This window comes from Phasianus colchicus, chromosome 6 (assembly GCF_987193195.1).
Source record: "Phasianus colchicus chromosome 6, bPhaCol1.hap1.1, whole genome shotgun sequence".
Lineage (NCBI taxonomy): Eukaryota > Metazoa > Chordata > Aves > Galliformes > Phasianidae > Phasianus > Phasianus colchicus.
The window spans coordinates 46,625,874-46,640,498 of NC_143441.1; the positions used below are offsets into that span (position 1 = coordinate 46,625,874).

Genomic DNA, 14,625 nt, shown 5'->3' on the forward strand with positions numbered 1-14,625 from the left:
AAAATGCAACCTCATTTGGGGCTGCTAATTCTAATTTAAATATGTCTTCTATTCAAAGGAAAACAAGAATAAATATTTGCTTCCAACCAGATGCTTCACTGCCATGCTGCGTAATGCAGCAGAAAGTAAGAGCAAAGAGTCATCCTTTGATCTGAAAGTTTTTGTAAGGAGTTTTTAGACACATGCCATCTACCAATGGACTTTAAAAAAATATAGCAAATTCATTTGTTGGCTTTGAGAGTAACACACCCATACAGATAATTATGTAATGGTTTCCTCTTCATCATAGCAACCAAAAATTTCAAGGTACTGTCTTAGAAAGGACTTATCTGGGATGCACTGAAGTTTATGACACTGAAGTTTATTCACTGAAAACAAGTACAAAAATAAGATGAATTATTTAAGCAGAATCATAATTTATATTAATGTCTCAGAAAAAAAGAAAAAAGAAAAATATGGGAAAGAATTGTGATATACATTGGCTTAGCTTCTTAAGGAAAAAAAACTTTCACCCTGAATCAGTCATTTCCTCTGGAGAGAGGAGGAAAAAAGGGCTTCTAGGACTATTCCAAGCACTGATTGTTCAAGTCATCATCAATCTAAACTTTTTTGTTCAGTGACTCAGTATGATAAATCTCCAGGATTTCCTATGCTGTTTTTCTCACCTTTTTTGGAAACGTAATTTATTACACCTTTTCCTACCTCTAACACAGCAATCAAAAGAATAATTTTCTTCTTAGATGGATTTGAAAAATGGATTCTGCTAAGGCTAAACTTCTGTTAGAATTGTCAGTGGAACAGGTATGGACTATTTTTTAGTAGGTTTAAAAAAACAAACAATGAAATATATAAAAAGTGACAACACACACCATTTCAACAAATAACTTGAGGCTTCCAGTGAGTGACAGTGCATTTGAATGCAGGAAAAACATGCATTTGAGAGAGAGGCTATTTTGCATTTGTATTGGCACTGGTGAGGCCACACCTGGACTGCCAGGTTTGGTGTAGGGACTCTCACTGCAAGAAGACATTGAGGCTCTGGAGTGTGCCCAGAGAATGGCAATGGAGCTGTGAGGGGTCTGGAGCACAAGTGTGATGGGGAGCAGCTGGGGGAGCTGGGGTTGTTCAGTGTGGAGAAGAAGAGGTCCAGGAAACCTTAGTACACTCTCCAACTCCATGAAAGGAGGTTGTGGCGAGGTGGATGTTAGCCTATTCTCCCAGGTAACAGTAATACGAGGGGAGGTTCAGGCTGGATATTAGGAAAAAATTCTTCTCAGAAAGTGATGCTGCAGTGGCACAGGCTGCCCAGGGAGGTGGTGCAGTCACCATCCCTGGAAGTGTTCCAGAACTGTGGAGATTTGGCACTGAGGGATGTAATCAGTGGGCATGGTGGGATGAGTTGGTAGTTGGACTTGGTCATCTTAGTGATCTTTTACAACCTTCATAATTCTAGAATGTATCTAGGAAATGTTTTCTCGAACACTGTCTAAAGTGAAGCTTCTGTCCCAGACCTGACTTTCTCTCCATGACAATGATCTGGCAACCAAAAACCCATTTTTCCCAAAAAGGTCACAGTCTGCTTTTCAGAGTGCAGATCAGATCAGGCTCCCTGAGCTCAAGGCCCCTCCCAAACTCTCTGTCTTGAATAGGATGCTTGACTGGATGTGCATTAGCAAAAGTAACCTCACTTTTCAGCAGGGTTTTTGAGTAACTTCCATTCCCGTTAAAAATTGAATCTACCCTAGCTTTTAAACGCAGTGTTTATGGCATGCTAGGTCCACAAATTAACTATCCGTATAATAGTTCTATTTTTTCTCTGTAAGGTACAGCTCAAAAAACGGGAAAAATCTTCCAAGATTTTGAAAACATTGCATTGAGCCAGAGCATCTGTAGAAAACCCAATGTACAGACAATGAAAGAGCCCCTACTTATTTGATGGGCTCCATTTTATGGATTTAATTTAATTTTCTTGCCAAAGCCAAAATCAATCTGTATGTAGAGCACTTGAAGCAGTTGCAGTGGCTGTGCTAATACCCCTCTCAAACAAATAACTCATTTTTTTTTCTCTGTGAATTGTCACAACTTAATTATATGTTTGTGCTTATTTCTATGTTTTGTATATTACTAAATCCAGAATGATTGTTCTATTAGAAATAGGAACGAGACAGATCTACAGGTGACAGAGAAGCTTTGCCAAAAGATCACTATCATGAAACCTGTTTCATTTTCATTCAAAATATGATGGTGAGTAATTTTCTTCCCAGGCTTATAAGGAGATTACAGATTCCTGAAAACCAGAATATCTGTGACACGAACATAACACTATAATCTCTGGTTGCTTGCTGTATTGTCCTAGTGATTCTGTCTGAATTAAAACTAAGCTCACTCTTCCTCTTTAAAAAAAAGTTCAGAGTTGTGGGTGTTTTTTTTTTTAATCATCATCCACATCACTGAAAGATGTCAATTAGTCTTGTACGGTCCTTACACTGAAAGATAATTAACATTTTTTTGCTCCTAAGAAATTGTCCTGAGGGTTTTCAGTACAGCCTAGCAGACTCAGACAAAAGACAGCAGAAAGAGTATTTCATTCAAATAATGAAATTCCAATTTTATACTATAATGAGATTAAGAAAGCAGGTAACTTTACAGGCTAAGTAATGGCTATGTAAAGCTGCATTATGAAAAACATTAGACTACTACTTTATTACTCAATTATATATTAATATGGAATTAAAAGGCATCATGGTGTGATTTTATTTCTAACTGCAACTGTTTGCCTTCTTTTTCCCTCCCAAATAACCAACCACTGAGTCTTGTTATAAGACATTTTCTTCATAAAGTCTTCATTACTGTGCCAAGAGGAAACCTTACAAATTCAGCACTCAACAGGGCTGATCAGAAGTGTGTAATAACAGCCTTATACCAGAAAATTGTGCTCAAAGTGTTCGCTTAGGATAATTTCAAACTTTGAATGAAAAGCTCAAATCACTGTGAATTAAAAGGAAAGAGAGAAAAAGAGATTGCAAAGTATGGTCCAAAATACATCTTCTAGCACAGTCCAGCAATTTTTAGTGGGAGTCCTCATGCTGATACCCAGGGCCATCTCATTGTGAGCTGCAGCCAAAGAACCCCACAAACTTTCATTGTTCCCCAGCTCTGACTACAGCTCACTCAGCCAGTCTCAGAGGAAGATTCATAGAATATCACCAGCAGCAAGAGGTCCATTAGGATTACTGAGACCAACTCCTGTCTCCACACAGAATCACCCGAAAATCATACCATATATCCAAATGCTCCTTGCATTCTGGCAAGCTCAATGCCACAACCAATACCCTGGGGAGCCTGTTCCACGCCCATCATTCTCTATTGAAGAATCTTTTCCTGATACCCAACCTGAACCTTCCCTGTCACAGTTTCATGCCATTCCCACAGAATAGCATGACACCAGAGAAAGGCTCTACATCTTGCCTCCCATCCCATCTCTATGTGCTACCTCACAGAAGCCTTTCTGAATTGACATTTTCCTGTTTGCAAGCACAAGGAGAGAGTGAGAGCAGCCATATGGGAGAAAAATCCCTATCACTTCTAATTCACACTCACTTGTGTCTACATTAGGGTGGTTTTTGTTTCAAAGCAGCAGTGAGTTTTGGAAATGAATCCCCAAATGACTTCCAATGCATTTGTTTGGACTGCGGCACAGGCAAAATAGATTTCCTCCAGAGGAAATATGTTTCTATTGCTACATCAACTGCATTCCAAATCCATTCCCAGCTGGGGTGCAGAGATACAAGCTAAGGGCAAAATGCATTACTTGCACCAGAAAAATCTGGCCGTAAGTAAAATCTATTGCAATACACAGCTGTAGAGAGACTCAGCATCAGATCCTCTGAGCTGTCTTTCCTAATGGATAGGCAGCCAAATTGCCAAATTTAACTTATTGAGGCCACCAGCTAACAAACAACCATAAATGTAGTAGTACTGATGGATGCAGAAAAAAAAGTGTTCTCAGTGATGCTTATATAAATCCACACATAGACATATTCTGCTTTTATTTGGTGTTTAAACAGGCACATGTGAACTGGTGTAAATGTTGCCTATAGCATCGTGGACCAACCACTCTCTCTGCTTGTGATCACCATCTGCATGAGTATGAATTCACAATACACGCAGCAGAAGTGGAGGAACAAAAGCAAACCAATCTGTTTGTTATCACATGGAAAAAGAATGGCATCACTCCAGCCTTGTGCTTTTAATTAAATATATTTCCCCCCTGGAAGAGCCTCATGAGACAGATATCTAATTTCCTTAGGATTCCCAAAGAGATGGCAGTCATAAAACTCTCATTTCAGCATCCTGTGCATAGCACAGTGTCAGGCAGAAAAGATGCCAAACTGCTCCCAAGTAGGAGCTGGGAAGCAAGCAAGTGACCTGTGCCTCACCCACATCTGACAGTTGAACAATCAAGAGAGGCAGGCATTGCTTGCAAACAAAATTCAATTTCCAGCTTCTGAACAGCCCTTAATAATAATAATAATAAATAGAGCAATGTATTTTCATGGCATTGTTTCTGCCCTTTAACAGCTACAAAGAGAAACATTACAGGTAAAACTATAGCCAGTGAGTTGGTGACCATCTTCCCTTCAGATGAATTAAGGCAGAGCCTCAGTGCAGGGCACTTGGTGCACTAGGAGCCACAGTCCCAGGCTGTTTATGGGCAGCAAGGAGGTGACTCCCACAGTTACAACTGATGGGGAACATTGGATGTAGTTTGCTAGACTTTAGTCTCAAAAGGAGTGGTGGGGTCACGGTCCCTGGAAGTGTTCAAGAAACACAGAGATGTGTCACTGAGGGATATGGCAAGTGAACATAGGCTGACATGGTTCTGTGAACACAGAACTGGGGAACAGAAGTCCTTTTCAAGCAGCACACCGAACAGAAGAGGAGCTGGCCCCATGTGTAAAAGTACATGAGTACAAGATACAAATGAACCATTGTGAGTCATCAGGAAAGGTAGTAGCTGCTCACTATAAACCAAAGTCACTACTGCATTGAATTCTTTGTTCCAATTTCAGATTTACACGTTACTAAAATGCTACATTGTCAGCTGAAAGCACTGGCTAAGGACATCTTCATATAGACATTTTATCATGAAAATATTCAGAATACATTATATACAAACCTGTCTTATCTATAAAACCTGTGTGTTCTGGTTACATCATACCCAGAGCCAAGGGCTCTCACTGCCCCCATACTTCCCCACAACTTTGCAGATGACAAGCTCAAATGCACAAGATCCACTCCTCCTATTTGCTTATCAAGTCAGTGAGAGAATTAAAGAGCAGTAAGAGGAAGCTCTTGCATTAATCTTCCCAAAGAAAAGTTCTTATTCTGGAGATACTGTTCCCCTGTTATCAATACCCTTGTGAGATAAACTGTGCTGGGATCCATGACTGTCAGGAAAACAAACTGCAATAGCAAAGAATTTGATAATAAGTGCAGTGTCATGGCCTCCAGCTTTAAAAATGAAGTCATATGCTATAATATTTACCTAGAAGTTATGTGCTACAGCTCCCTTCATGCTGTAAATAATAAGAATTAATCAAGTCACGTACAAGGAAAGGACGTGGCATCACCTGTGAGCTGTTCTGCCCTTTGTAGCTGACACACCTTCTGCCCATTTCTATAAAAGGGTAAGATTTTAGGGCAAGAAACTATCTCTAAGGTAACAACAACTACTCAACACAAGCAATATTCATCTCCACATGTGAATGGTAAACAAGAAAGAAAGAATACCCAAGTTTAGTGTTTGGCCAGATACCAAGTGTTGTTTTAGTAAGCTGTATTCTCCCCACATCAAATTAGAAGCCGGAAAGGCAATGACTTATTGGATACACCTCTTTGTATTTAATTTATGTTGCATCTCACACTAAGGTCTCTGTAGCAGCCTGATAACAATGAAACCAAAACATATTGGTAGCTGATAGCAGAGCTGCACTAACATAAACAAGGTCTATGCTGCCCAGCATCATCTGTCAACAGGCTGTTATCAGCCTGAGATCTGCTGTGAGTGCAATCCCCAACTCTGCTTTTTGATAACAGCAGAACGAAGGCGAAGAGAAGGCAGCATCAAAGTCATGCAATCTCAAAACAGAGCCTCATAGCTCTGGCTTTTTCCATTTGTCTGAGCAATGCAGCGCCAGAGCGGGCAGTAGCCATGCAAGCCCTTCTTTCAGGTAACACCAGGATACACTGACAGCCAAAAATTTCAAATTGAAAATAAGAGTCTTGTGTTTTCTGTTGAGACAACTCTCCTGATAAATACAGCAGGTAGATAGGATGTGGTGAGGAGAGGGGCCCAAGTTCTCTCAGGTACCTCTAGATGCACACAGCTAAGAGGGGTTGAGTCCATTTGAAAGAAGGCAAAGTAAGTCAAAACAATCCATCCAACCACTGAAGAAGGAGAAGCATCCACGTGCTCACCAAGATATCCAAGGGCATTTTCGATGGGAGACAAATGGAGATCGAGCCACAGGACTGGAAAGGAGCTGGGAGCATCTCACATGGATGGATTACAACAGAGCACATCCATAATGGAGCTCATTTACTTGCTTTTTTCTTCATAGAATTGTGCCAGAAGAGACACCCCCTTGCAAAGGGGACACAAGGACTGAGGAAATGAAAAAGGGATTTATCATCAATCTACAGCAGAAATTCCTGGGGGACAAACTTGAAGCGATGATTGAACTCTCACCCTTTGTGAGGCACCATTATCCACAGATGTGAGAGCATCCTTCAGTGCTCTTTTGCCTTAGTGACGTGATTTAATTTTTATAGCAGATTCCATAACATAATATGGATCAAAGTCAAGTATAACAGGGAACAAGTTATAGAGGGGATCAGTTGCACTATGACTCTCATTATCTGATGGTAAAAAGTTAATAATTGACAACTCTCTACTCCTCATTTCTGCCTCTTCCCAGGAGCTTTGTGATTCTCCATTAGCTCCTTAACAATCATTGAATTAATATTCCTCCTACTTCACTTGAAGTAAACCCTTTATTAAATTTAGATGCTTGACATTCATCCTGTGTGATCCTACTAATGGGTGCAGTACTTCCTCTGACAAGGGGTCTGGGCAGCTTTGCAGAGCTTAGGAGGGCACAGGGCTGTAGCTATGCCCTACTCTCTGACACACACTTGAAAAATGGGAAAGTCTACAGCATCCAAGGGTGCTTTTGTTCATAATTGGTCTGTAGGCAGTTCTCCTTCAGCTGTGTGTGTCAGATTGCATCAAGAAGTTGGTTCACCTGGTCAGTCTCGGCTGGAAGAGCTGGAAATAAATCTTAACATTGCAAAATATTTAGAGAAGAATGGGGTGTTGTCGGGGTTTTTGTTACTGTTTTTTCCAACATAACATTCTTGGCATGTCCTGAAGACGTCAGCATCGATACCAACATGGCTGGTCATAACAATGATTGTTTCTAAAGTGAAGGCTGTACTTTAATCTCTGTACAGACCTAGATTTCTAGTACATTAGACCTTAGCATCCCACTGTTCTTGTACAGAACCATGAAGTTCAAAACTGCAGAAGCCACCACACGCAGCTTGAGCAAAGAGCAAGAAGGATACTCATTGTAAAGACACAAAAAAGGGCATAAGCAGACCACAGTTGCACATGTACATCATTGGAGGTTTGATGTATTCCAGCTGACTTCCCAGTTCTGACAGCTGAGCAGGGACAGTCTTGCTCAGGATATTGAAAGACCTGGTCAAACACATCAAATTTAGAGGTGCTTGTGGATTTCACAGAATAGTAGTCTCACTATCAGACTTGGATACACACAAGAGTGAGAATTTTCTTTCTCCTTATTTTTGACCAACATGTAGATCCCCACATAAACCTAATCTCTCACTACTTAATGTTCCTCAGTTTTTGGTTTTGGTTGTTTTTTTATGTAAGCTAAACAAGAGGGCTGCTCCAAAAGAAACGCCCCTTATTTATGATGTTGACCCATGACATCAGAAGCGGATGTCAGTCCCACAAATATTCTGTTACATTTTGTTGCCATATGACAGATGGCAGCAGAGGGGCAGTCTGACAAAATGGCATCAACTATGAAGCAGAGGGGTGAGATTGAATTCCTCCATGTGGGAGAAATTGCATCCATTGATATTCATTGACATTTGATGAATGTTTATGGAGACCAAACAGTGGTTTGAGTACAGTGAGGCAGTGGGTGGTGCATTTCAGCAGTGGCAACACAGATGTGAAAGACAAGCTGTGTTCTGGATGGCCATTCACAGCTGTCACACCACAGAATGAAGAGCATCCTGGCCAGCTCATCCGTGTGAGTCAGCTAATGGCAGTGACTATTCTGAAAAATAGTATTTAGCAGCAGAGAATTCATCAAATAGCATTGCTGTGCTCTTTGCTGTAGGTTTCATGACAATAAATAAAATATATTGCTTTTGGAGCTACCTACTTATTTTTCCTATAAACTTGAGTGAGGAAAGATACTATTTTATGGATGGACTGCTGCAAAACAAGTACCAGTAGTAAAAACCCCAACTCTTATTGCACACATCACTTCTACAGCCTTTAGAGGAGCAGGACTTGTTTTTCAGTGTTTCTTACAAGTAAACAGCGATTTTACCACAGACAAAACAGCTCAGGTCATCAGCCTCTCCTTTCACCCCAGTCTTTACAGGGAGAAATGAAACATGAGCAAGGCCCTGAGTGCGGGCACTTCTTCTCAGCGCATCTTTCAAATCTTTGGCCCTTCTTCAGCTAGGATCACACCAGCATACAGGAAAAAAAAAGGTTGTTACATCTGTCCTACAGAAAAACTGATGGAAGAAAGAAAGCAACAAAGGAGAGAAGTTGTAAGCCCTGTCCATTGTTAGACATAACAAATCAGCAGTTGCATCTAGGTCTCATATTCAGAGAGCTCACCCACGCTGCCTTTGGATCACAGCACCTGCCATCCTCAAATGTCTCTTTTTCTTTCTCTTTTAGCTTGTATTCAGCTTGGACACTGACCCGTATCTGCATTCTGATAGAACAGCAACTCTGTACTACAAGAAAGGTTAAAAAAAAAAAAGAAAGAAAATCCAGAGAACTGGGTCCCAAAGAAATATGCTTTGTAAGCACACCCATTGGCTAAGATTTTACATTATTATGTGAGAAAGCATCTGCCAGTTGTGCAGGGATGCCTTGTATCCTCTCAAGTAAGAAGCTGTTCCAGCTGAAAAATACACTGCTCTGATTAAAAAAAACAAAAACAGCTTCAGAGACCGCAATCACAAGCTACCATCTCACAGAGAAGCAGGATCCAAACATCTTCCTGCTTTTTCCATGGATTTTGAGGACAGTGATGTTATCATGCTAAATTATAGTTCAGGACTGGTGTGCATGTTCAAATTTATCAGAAATTATTAGTTGTCTCCATATAGTGCCAATTAAGCAGTATACAACACATAATTAACTAAAGCCCCAAAGCATGTACTTTAACCAATTTCCATTCAGCAAAGCACTTACACTTGTGCTTAAGCTGAACACATATCTAGCACGCGTGTAAGTCCTTCTGTGAATTGGGAAAAGCATGGGACAGCTTTTACAGTCCCCACCAATGCTATTGGGTAGGGCCACCACCAGGCTAAGAAACCATACTTCCTTGCTAATACTTTCAGAAATACTGACGTAAATCAGAAGCTCAGAGCAGTTTTTAGAGTGACTGAGTTGCGGCAGTCAGTGGGAAAGACCTCCAGACATCAACTCATCCCACCTGAAGGCTTCTAAGAAAGGTAGGACAAATCTGTCTTCTTGTGTTACTCTTGGAGGAGTCCACAAACCTACTTCAAATTAAACAGATTGGGTTTATCTGACCAAAGGTAGATGTTTCTACCCCAAAATCCTGTCTGTATACACTTAATGAAGACTCTCATGTTGCAGTCTAACATACCCCAAAACAGACATCCAAGCTGAGGCCAGTCATGCCCTAAACATACCTACTTTTACAACATGTAGCCAGTGTTGACTAGCCTAGGTGCAGATGGAGGGCTAGAAACAGCCCCTAAACACAGGAGTTAAGCACCATCAAGGACACCATGTCTTGTCATGGCTGGCTACCAGTTGCTATCAAAGGAGAGCTGAAAATTCCTCTATGTATCTGAAATTTCTCTATGAACCACTGCGAATCATAGAAGCTTAGAGAGCAAGATCCCATGTGAAGCCCACACAGCAGACACTCAGCAATCTCTAAGCTGAACCTCTCCCTGTCTTATAACTTCTTAACAGCTCAGGTGGGTGCAGCAGATCCCCTTCTAATTTCTGGATAAAACAAGAAACAAAAGCAGTTTGTAAAGGCCAGACATTTACAAACCTAATGGGATTTTCTTTGTGAACCTAGGTAGCTAAGTTCCACTGCTCCCACCTCCAGCTGAGATCAAGAATGGATCATTTCAGAGCAGAGTGATGAGTCTCTCCAGAATTATTCAGTTAGGGACAGAAACTGAGGCTGCACAGCCTGATCTACAGCAATATGAGCCTCCCTATAATCCATTATGGCTGTGCAAAATGTAATAAAACTATCATAAGGTGCTCTAATTCCATTTACTAATAATCGTAAAAGTGTTTGAGATGTGTCTCATGAACCATTTAAAAGATAGCATTTTACAAGGATGACTTGTAGTAAAAAAAAAAACAAAAATTAATGCCACATAAAGGAGGTGATTTTGTTGTTTTATAGTTGCTGTTCTGTCTTCACTGAATAATTTCTTCTGAGCTCTTCCCAATGAATCACAGAGCAGGAGTAACATTGTCATTTGTCATTTTTTATCTGCAGATGCCATTCTGTTCGGTGTAGCTCTACCCGGAAAGTCTGCACAGCTTCTGATGAATTACACTTAGCAAAGCACACAAAATTATTTTGTGTTTAACTAACACTCAGAGTAGCACCACTGACACATCAGCTCCCACACGCTGCAAACACATGAACATTTTACTCATCCAAAAATGGAGGCAGAAAGCGCCAGAGAAATGTAAAGATAAATAAATTGATCATGAACCAATCTGCTACAGTGCTGAGGTCAGCTAGTATGCTGTGTGAAAAGCAACTGCCACCTTTTGTCTTACCATGAGTTGAGTTGCCATCACCATGGAGCACCTGGGCATCTTGGAGCACGTTGCTGGACTGACCCCAAAGTGAGAAGTGTGGGTTTTTCCTTATTCATTTGCTTTATGCTGCCTTGGATCTCACGTTGCTACATGAAGAGCCTCTTTAAAGGCGCAGATTGCTCTGCTCCCTTCTCTTCCTGAAGAGGAGTTAGCTGCTAGCCCCTATGGCATTTAGGCCACCCATTATACCAAAGTTTTCTATTATGCCAGAACACTAGGGATGACTCATACAATGCCTTGAATTGGAAGGGACCCTGAAGATGATCCATTTCCAACCCCACGCCATGGGCTGGTTGCCACCCACCAAGTCAGGCTGCCAAGGACCCCACCCAGCCTGACCTTGAGCATCTCCAGGGTTGGGGCACCCACAGCTTCTCTGGAAAGCAATGTTATATGATTGAAAATTCAGACAGAAAGCAGTTAAGCTTTTCATTTGTCACTAACATCAGAAAAACAATCCCACATGACATAATGAAATCTGTCCCCCTACAGGATATCAAAGCATCCAGGAATTTTTCAGAAATCCTCTATCTCAACATCAGAAGTCTTCAGAAAGAGGCAGCACTGCCACTGATGTATGTTAAGTGATGTATGTTAAGAGCAGCACAGACTCCCACAAGATGCCTTTGCCATGTCTATTCAACTTCCTCCACTTACAGAAGTCCTTGCAAAAAAAACAAAAACAAAAACACAAAAGCACACCATAACAGAAGGAAGCAAAAAGAATCTGAGAAGCACAGTGCAGTCACATATTTCCTAAAATGCCCTTGTGAAGACCTGTGTTGGTGCTTTTTGTGCATCCAAAGTGAAAAAAAAAGGAACTAAGCAAATGGTTCACCTCCACTGCCTTTTTTAGACCATTGTGAGACAGGTTAGTTTTACCCTACTGATGATGCATTGTTGTGCTAGTAATCCTGCTAGCACTGCAAACAGTCAGTGAAGGAGGAAACTAAACTGAAACTAAAAGCCTCTTAATTCAGCCAATTCAGTGAGTGTAGACATTCCTTGGTTTATAGAGATGAAGAGGATCCTAGCACACAAGTCACTACTCATTCTTGCTTATTAAGAGGCAATTTCTCATCTGGAGCTGCATACTGTAAATTCATAGCAGATTACAGAGTATAGCCATGTTCTACCACAGAAAACTGTGCTGGGTTAAAGAGAAATTTTGGTAATCTCCTCACTTCATCCTCCCCAGTATCAAGAATATACTGGGAAAAGGTAAAAGAAGGGATTATCAGTGTAAGTACCCACTTCTTAAATGTGAATTCATCAAAGAAATCAACTCTTTTCTTAACATTTTGTGGAAAAAAAAAAATTCCCTGTTTCCATCACCATGTCCAAAGATGTTACTGACTCCAAGTTAAGGATTTGCCTCCACTATAAAATGAGAGCACTTGTACACCATAGACACTCCCACCCTAGAGTAACATAGCCCTTCTTCGCAGCTTGTCATTTTATCCAGTTTAAACCACTCTGGGAAAACAGTAAAAAACAAATGAATACGGGCAGAGATCTGAATGGAACAAACACCAGCACTTTCCCTTCCCTGAGCCATTACCTGCTTGGCCCCAGCTGTGTATTTCCACCGTCTCACCAAAAGAAAAACTGTAATAAGACCTCATTATTTCACCGATAGCATTACCAGCACAGAGTGGATTTAGGTAAATCAAATGCTGCTCCTGGGTTCTCTGGACATTGCTTGACACACTCTTACACCTAGGGTGAGACTTTAGATACACCAAATACAGCCGCAGAAGATAACTGGTACACCTCTGAGGTCAAATGGAGTGCTTTATACCACTCAAGATGGGCTTCGATCCTTGATCTGAGGGAGGTAAACTCACATTCAGGGAAATCCAGCTGCCCTCAGCCATAACAGCAAGCAGAAATGCTTCACAAGCACAGCTGGGGCAGCAGATTGACAGCATATATTTCAACAAAGATGTTGACTAGATAGACTCTATATACCATAAGCTACAAAAACAAGAAAAAGCAGCAGGGAAGATTTCCATCCTTCCTATTTCATTGTTACCTCTTCTTCTGTCCGTTCAGCTCATAAGGTTTTCTACTTTCTAGGCAGCAAGAGCAGCCATAAATCCTGAGTTTCTGACTCCCATGCCTTACACAAAACCTTTGCATTTATCTCACCTGTTTGCCAACCTGCTGCACCACATGTCTGGCTGCTGCATCCACATTCCCAGGAGCCATTCCGTCTTCACACAATGAAGATTGTGTGAATTCAAGCTAAATGAAATGAAGAAACTTTCATTCCAAAACCAGAGTTATCACCATCTGGCTGGAGCACATATCAGAGCACAGACAACAGGTAGCATTACAGCCTGGTGTGAGCAGCAAGAGGTTTAAGCTGGAGGATTGAAAGGAAGGCTAGCACACAGCTTGCACTAATTTCCAATCAAACTGAATGGCTACAGGTGCCTTTGACTCCTGCAGATGTAGAGCATATGACAGAAAATTGAGAGATATAATACAGTCTGGGTTAAAGTCCTGAAAGTTTGTATTTTCCCTAATCTCCTGTGAAATTACAAATGAAACAGTTTATGTTGGCAAAAATATGTTTCTGGACAAAATGTCCCTGCATAAAACTTCTGGAAGCCAACAGAAACACAAGTTTGACTTCAAATCTACAAGGTTTTTGTGAAAACAGAAGAAATAAACCTTGGAAAATCCCATAAGAAACCACCCAGTGGGGGAAGTTTTTCAACTGTGTTTCTTCACACACTTCTCTTTATTTATCAGTCTTGAAAAACTCAATACACTGTCAGAAATATGAACAGTATTCTGAGCTTTACCCCTGCATTGGTAATGTACGCTCTTTGAGGAATACAGGACAGTAGGGGCAGGAAAGTTTTAATGACGTTTGATAATTTATTCCTCTCCCTCTGTGTGTGTTTGATTAGTTTAACTTACACACCTCACTATCACAATGTGAACAAAACAGCATTTCCAAAAGAAAAACGTGATCCTCCAGTCATTAAATATGTCAGATTCATGTTTGATAGGACAAGAATTAGTAGCCTTGAACTGCACAGGGGGAGATTCAGGTTGGATATTAGGAAAAATTTCTTTCAGAAAGAGTAGCAATGCATTGGCACAGGCTGCCCAGGGAGGTGGTGGAGTTACCATCCTTAGATGTGTTCCAGAACTGTGGAGATGTGGCACTGAGGGATGTGATCAGTGGGCATGGAGGGGATGGATTGGATTGGATAATCCTGGCAGCTTTACAGCCTTAACGATTCTGTGATTCTCTGATATTTTCCTGGGGAATCATCAGAAACCAAACTGAGCTCAGCAGCCTCAGGAAGGAAATTCCACACCTGTGTCCGCTCCACCCACTTTGGTCCATACCTACACAGCTGTAAACCCATAAGGAGCAGACAGAACAAGTTCAAGATGTTTAGATGGGAATTTTATCTTCAGCTGTAAGC

The 14,625-nt window shown here is 41.0% G+C and overlaps 1 long non-coding RNA gene across 1 annotated transcript in view; it reads right to left on the reverse strand.

Annotated features, from left to right (window-relative positions):
* Nucleotides 1-13,487, reverse strand: part of LOC149917594 (uncharacterized) — a 58,615-nt gene extending 45,128 nt beyond the window's left edge. The window contains exon 1 of the long non-coding RNA XR_016467559.1: nucleotides 13,328-13,487. This is a non-coding gene — a long non-coding RNA (uncharacterized LOC149917594). The remainder of the gene's footprint in view (nucleotides 1-13,327) is intronic.
* Nucleotides 13,488-14,625: the final 1,138 nt, after the last annotated feature.